This window comes from Rosa chinensis, chromosome 1 (assembly GCF_002994745.2).
Source record: "Rosa chinensis cultivar Old Blush chromosome 1, RchiOBHm-V2, whole genome shotgun sequence".
Classification (NCBI taxonomy): Eukaryota; Viridiplantae; Streptophyta; class Magnoliopsida; order Rosales; family Rosaceae; genus Rosa; species Rosa chinensis.
The window spans coordinates 2,012,641-2,019,738 of NC_037088.1; the positions used below are offsets into that span (position 1 = coordinate 2,012,641).

The 7,098-nt window shown below is 37.1% G+C and overlaps 1 long non-coding RNA gene across 2 annotated transcripts; it reads right to left on the bottom strand.

The window, feature by feature from the left end:
- Window positions 1-3,477: 3,477 nt before the first annotated feature.
- Window positions 3,478-4,938, bottom strand: LOC112186595. 2 transcript variants are annotated; one of them, XR_002930829.2, is made up of 4 exons: window positions 4,854-4,908; window positions 4,642-4,694; window positions 4,042-4,099; window positions 3,479-3,510 (listed from the first exon to the last, which is right to left on the bottom strand). It is a non-coding gene; the product is annotated as an uncharacterized LOC112186595 (long non-coding RNA). The 2 variants fall into 2 exon arrangements; XR_005804478.1 differs by having other exon boundaries at window positions 3,478-3,510; window positions 4,642-4,938.
- Between the last annotated feature and the right edge of the window lie 2,160 nt (window positions 4,939-7,098).

The following is a 7,098-nucleotide window of genomic DNA, read 5'->3' on the forward strand; positions in this document are numbered from 1 at the left end:
GGTTATGACATTTGAAATGTTTCTCGCTCCTTTCTTCGTGGCTTTGGCAAACACTAGACAGTCATCAGCAAACATTAAATTTGAGATTCTGAAACCAAGAGGAGAAGAGAGTAGTCCAACCTGAGATTTATGGCTCGTAGCCAGATGATTCAAATGTCGGATTAAGGGTTCCATTGCTAAAATAAACAAATAAGGAGAGAGTGGATCTCCTTGTCGGATGCCTCTTGTTGGCTTAAACCAACCTGTTGGCTTCCCATTAATTAGCAAAGAAAAAGAGGCTGAGGTAATACAATTCATGATCATGTTGATCCAATTGTTATGGAAGCCAAACCTCCTAAGGCAACTGGATAAATAGTCCCAGCTGATAAGGTCATAGGCCTTTTCCATATCCAGTTTTGCAGCTAACGCTCCTATTCGGCCCTTCTTTTTTTGGAAATCTGAAAAGAGAAGATTTCATGAGCAATTAAAATGTTATCATGAATTGATCTGCCTGGTGCGAAGGCTCCTTGGTTATTGGAAATGCATTTCTCTAGCAAAGGCCTTAACCGTTTTATCAAAAAATTTTTCATAATCTTATAGGAAACATTACAAAGGCTTATAGGTCTAAAATCTGTGACTTTTTTGGGGTTCCCCACTTTAGAGATGAAGGCAATGTTAGTATGATTCAGGAGATTTAGAGGAAGGTTATTTGCGAAGAAATCTTTAACTAGGGGAATAATGGTGTCTTTTACCTCAGTCCAGCAGTTTTGATAGAGGGAAATCGAGGCGTTGGAACAAGGTGCTACCCAGGAAAAAGCAGCAACAATTATTATTGAAAATTAATGCAGAAACGCGCTTAAAGAGACGTACCTGGTCATTACGGCTGATTTCTTCAAGTTTCGAGTAGAAATGATTATGTGCTGCCACCGAGCCGTGGTTGGATTCTGTTCGAAATCTATAGCTCAAAAAATAGATTTTTAGGCGTGGGAAGATGGCCAGTGAGAGGGTTGCAGATTTAGAGATTTGGTTTATGGGATAGCTAATATTTTCAAGGTTAGGGTGTAGGAAGGGAGGAAGCGGCTCAAGAAATCTTATGTTATAAAGTTGTAAAAACAGGGAATCATGGACATTTGGAAGAGATTTGGGTTGGGAGAGCAACCAATTGGTGGTGCAGAAGCCTGGCCATGGCGGCCACCATCCGATCTCCCTGACAACTTTGAATCTGAAACGAAAAAACCCTAGCAGAGCTCTAAGTCGAAGGAGAGGCGCGTGTAGCGCGTGTCATAGCTCCTTTTGGTTCACTCTATCATCATAGTTTTGAGGGTAAAGTCATGGACCCATTAACACGTGACTTGAGTGAGTGTTAAATGTTAACTAAGTAAAACTGTAAAACAGTAAAAGAAGTAGGGCATTGAAAAGTGAAAAAAAATAAAGAAGCTAGGTCTGCAACCACACGAGTTTGAGTTGAGTGTGAACCACACACGCACCTAAATTAGATCCTTAACATGCGCTCGCTTGAAGCAACAGACTTTGTTTTTTTGTTTTTTGGTGTGTCTCCCACAAGACTGGGCTCTGTTTCTCTCTCTTTCTCTGCTACGTCCACTACTAGAACCTTCCCCCACTCTCTCCAAATTTAGGGTTTCTCCAGGGTTTATCACACACCAAAACCCCCTCAGACCCCAAAAAAATAATAAAGTAAAAAAAAGAAGCAAAATTCCAATTTCACTAAAGACTCAACCTTTCTGTTCGATTGATTGATCGATAGAGCTTCCCCACCCCCCCCCCCCCCCCCCCCCCCAATGGGTGGCTCCAATGGCGTCAGGCTCTTTTACTCGCTCGCTCGCCGCTCCATTACCTCCGTATTTCTCTCCCTCCTTTATACAATCGATTACAAACTTGAATCATTATCATTTTCATTCTAATTTCTTGAATTTGGATTGGTTTTAGGTATACGCCAGAGTGCTTGGAGGTGGTTATAGGACGTTTAACACTGGGATTTGCAACAATTCCAGGGTTTTAGGAAACTCTTCTTCTACTACTACCACTACTACTGCCAGTAATGGTATGTCAAGCACACACCTTTTTTTTTTTCAGTTTTCTTTTTTCTTCAGTAGAAGGAAAAAAGAAGAAGAAAGAGTAGAGGTTCTTTCTCTTGCACAGTGGTGCTGTTGTTATTTTTGGAGACGCAAAGAATGTCTTGATGAAGAGATGCCTGCCTCTTCTTTAAATATATATCCAAACCAAAAAATGGAGGGAAGCCTTGAACTTTTTCTAGAGTAGGAAAGTGAACCTCTGCCATACCTTAATTCTCAAAATTATGATTAGTTTGGTTACCAAGATATCATGAATTTGGTTCCAAAGCTCAATGCAAATTTTAATTTTGGATTCATCCTTTCGATTTGAATAACCAAACAGGGCATTATCAGCTAGTACCATTAAGGCATCACGGACCTGACAAAGAGGACCTTTAGATTTATATAAAGATTATTTTGTGTTTTCAAGCTGTGCTACTTTTGCTTCTCTTAGGAGCCATATTTTACTTTAAAGCTTTCCTTCCTTAATATCTATGAATCATTAGAGATTTGATTATAGAACTGGCAACTATTTTTCATATCACCTACTTTTACACGTGGACTTCATAGTTTCTTTTGCTGGGGAATCCTACCATTCCAATTGTGTACGTTGCTTTTTGTTTGCGGAAGATGAAGATCGATATATCTAAAGCTAGTATTTGTTTGATGCTGCAACTTTCTTCCGGATCGATCACTTGTGATGCATTCCAATTGGAATCCTAATTACCATATTCCCATTTGACCCTTCCCTTTCTGTTTTGACAATGCAGGCCTTGTGCTACAGCAATAGGTGTTTGATCAAGGGCAAACCTGTCAGTTGATTGAACTCTGATAAGTGTGTTCAAGGAACATCCCTTGATTCACTACAACAAAATTGGCTATAGGACACCATCAGTTAAGGGTGCTTAATAATGCCATAGGCCACTGTTTTCTTCATTAGCCACAATGCAGCCACCCATGCAATGTCAGTCCCCATTGCCCCAGTTTCTAATGCAGCATAGAACACCAATAAGTAATCGGTGGCAAAACTTTTAACTTGACAAACAATCTGTCACATCAAATATGTCTTGTCATTTGCCACCTCTTTCACACCAATTATAACATTAACTAGCAGCTTTTAGAATGGTGTCTAAATTGCTCATGCTGTTTTTAAAAAAGTGGCGCCAATTTGGCACCAAACAAGAGCTTTACATTTCTTTCCTGGCTCACAAATTCACAAAATGATTTGCATTCCATTAAAATGTAATAACTAAACTATGAATTATCCATTGAATATCTGCAACGTATTGCTGTTCAAGTGCTATATTGAAACCATAAGTTATACATCATATCAATAACAGATGGTGACACTTGGCACCTATATATTCTCGACCGAGTGCAACACGCTCAATGCAAATATTTTGGAGCCAGTGAAATGTAATACGTTGCATTATGTCCTCGGATAATCTTCAAGCTCACTCTGCAGACAGTGAAATGCACATCAGATTGTAGCAGCTAATTAAGTAGAGGCAAAACTAAACATTACTAGACCATATTGGATAACATGGAACAAAGAACAAATGATAATAAATGTAATACATAACTGAGAGGAAAGAGTGGGTAACAATATGAACAACAATTAGCTGACGACAACATGAACATGGTTTCATATAAGATCCATTCTTTTTTCAAATATAAGCATGAACCTTCTTGATCCCAGCAGAGTAACAAGCTAACAATTAATCAAGTGTTGTGTTCAAGCTTTAACTAATCTATAACCCTACAGCCTCCTCATCTTTATTCACTCTTTTTTTGGTTTGGTTCCAATAGCAAAGTTCTTTATAAGCTTGTCAAATACAAAGCCAAAAAACATTGAAGAGCAAATAAAAGAAAATCCAACGTCATAATTATGTATATCGGAAATCCAAAAGCTTAAAGGATAGGAGAAATTCTAAAAGGACACAGTTTGTAGCAACAAAGAGCACACAATAACATTTTATTATATGAGTACCTGATAAAATTTATCTGCATCATCGTAGGGTACCACAGGAAGTGAAGAAACTTTAACCCTTTCAATATTAAAGGAGTACTTGTTAGAATTTGGTAATTGAGGAGATCAAAAGGTATCTGGGTAAATCAATACAAATTTAACTGCACTACTCAAAAACCTTCAATGGGACTACCATGTCGTAGAATATTGAATATTCAAACAAAGTAAACCAAAAAAAAAATCTCCGTTCAGCTGGTAATAACAAAACTGTTGCGAAATCAGGGTAACAAATAAAATTGAACCCAAATAATAATCAGACAATTTCAGAACAATAGGAATAAATAGGAGAATCCCAAAATGTTAAAAGACATAGTGGCATTGAAACCAACTCCCACTGAACATATAGATCATTACACTCCTATATATATCTATGGCTAACTATACAACACAATGCCCAAGAACCAGAAAATTGCCAAAAAATTGAGAATTTTAGTGACTTCAAATTGGCTCCTATTGCTGGAACCTCTAACGGCCATGTTCTAAAACTCTGATCACACACTTAGATAAAATTTAGATGTTGAAAACATGAAAAACTAAATATATAAATTTTTGGCAGCATACCTCTTCAAATATGACTCATAAACTTTTGATGCAGCGGCTTCAAACTACGTTTCCTACATTGCAAAAACATTGAACTTAACTATTATATTCTCATGCACAATTGACTCTACTCTATGGATTCAGAAAAATCCTCGTTGTGTAGATTTAATGCGTCAACACTGAATACAAGTTTTATAACACGTTTATCAATTGCTTTGCTGGATGATGTTTACCTTTATGCATCACACTAGAAAATGTGAATGCTGACTAAAACAACGCAACAATAGCAACTGGAAAAACAATGATTGTGATACCTTGGCTGTTTGTAAGTATATTGGGCTATTACCATTCAATGCATGATTTCCCATTGTCACAAGGAAAACTAAGCTTCAAGGAAACAAAGAGGAAGATAAGATCAAGCAAAATTGATTCACTGATCTTGAGTTTAATATATATTCATTCCAAATCATGTTGCACAATTTAAATTGATCTACATGTCTATTAAATTGATTTGGTGCATTTTGCATTAAAGATTTTTTACATGCATAACAAATAAACAGGAAACATTGATTTCAGTTTTTGATATCTTTCTATATCTATCTTATTTGATGATTAAAGAAAAGATTTGTTTGAGGGGGAGTTTTCCTCCAGTATAAAAGGTTTCGAAACTAATACAAGTTTAGGGTTTTTGGTCTTATGCATAAAAACGTTGTTCACACTTGAACCATGAGGTTTTGTCAAAAATCATTTTTTCTGAAAACTCTCGTTATTTTGCTTCATGTTTCTCTTGTAGTCCAGTACTTTCATAAATCATTCTCAAAGATCAGTGAGACATTTAGAACAAGGAAGATCAGTTGCTTGATTAGAGTTGATGAATTTACAATCAATGTTAGATCAGTTGTAAATCAAGTTAGCATTTGTTGCTTAGTGAATGTGTTTGTTATGAACAACACAACTTGTATACAGTAAACTCATTTGATTCATATTGGATTGATCTTTCGTGTTGGCTACGTTAAAAGCCACGCAGTGAAGTTTCCTCAGTAGAGAGGTTTACACTGCGTTAGCAATTTCTGTGTTCCTCTTGATATAGTAATTTCTTGGTTAAGTTGTTCTATCGATTATAGCACAATATCATTCTGTTTGGTATTTTCATTTGGCATCAAAGCGGGTTCTAGATTATTCTAGTAGATCGCAGGAACGATGGAACAACATCGAGATAGGGCTGCTGGTGGATATGTTAATAGTCCTCCATGGTTTGATGGAGGATGTGAAAAGTATACTCAATGGAAGATATACATGAAATCATACTTGTATACGCAAGATGAACATGTATGGAACATTGTGGAAAATGGCTGGAAGACGCCAACAATTCCAGCTAAAGGCGAGGGCTCATCGGTCTCTATTCCTAAGCCACGGAAGGACTGGACTGAAGTAGAAGTACGTGATCTTCAAGCTGACTTCAAAGCAAAAAATAGCATTTTCACTGCTCTCTCTGAACGTGAAAAGCTAAGGATTAGTCACTGCGACACTGCAAAACAAGCTTGGGATCTGTTACAGACTACATATGAAGGAAACAAAAAGGTACGTGCACAAAAAATGCAAGGTTTGATTTATGAATTTGAAACTATGGCCATGGGAGATGATGAAACCGTGGATGACTTTCATGGTAGAATCCTAAAGATTACTGGTCAATGTCGTAGTCTAGGTGCCCCTTTTGATGAAGATAAGGTTGTCAAGAAAATACTTAGAGCCTTACCAGAAAAGTTTCACTCTAAAGTCACTAGTATTGAGGACTCTTTTGACATTGATGAATACCCTTTGGATGAACTCATTGGAAATCTGAAAACTTATGAACTAAGACTAAAACCTGAAAAGAAATCCAAAGGTGTGGCTTTCAAGGCTGTGAAAGGGAAAGAAGAGGAAGATGAACCACTTGATCTTGCTCTTCTGACCAAAGAGTTCAAAAAATTTCTTAGAAATAAATCCTCCTCTCAAAGTTTCAATGCTCCCAAGAAAAATTTTGTTAACAATGATAACAACGTGAAAGGAAATTTTAGAGCAAATAAATCTGGAAAAATAAAATGCTATGAATGTGGTGGCTATGGCCATATTTCTACTGATTGTGGTAACAGGAAGCATGGAAATAGCAACAATAAATCCCTCCTCTCGACATGGAGTGATGCTGAACATCAGGAGGTCGAAAATGTTGCCTTCGTGTCGTCTCTTTCACTTGAATCTGAAAGTGATGAAGAATTCTCAGATGATGAGACCAATGTCCGCTGCAAACAACTCTAGAAAGCTTCAAAAGCCACATTAATCAAAAATGCAGGTTTGGAGGATGAAATTATGTTGCTAAAAGCTAAAAATGAGAAGTTGGAACTTGTATGGAGGACTTCTCAAAACACTTGGGAACAAGAAAGGAACAAACTCATAGAAGAGCTGCAGAACTCACAAAGTGACAAAAGTTCCCAAACCTGG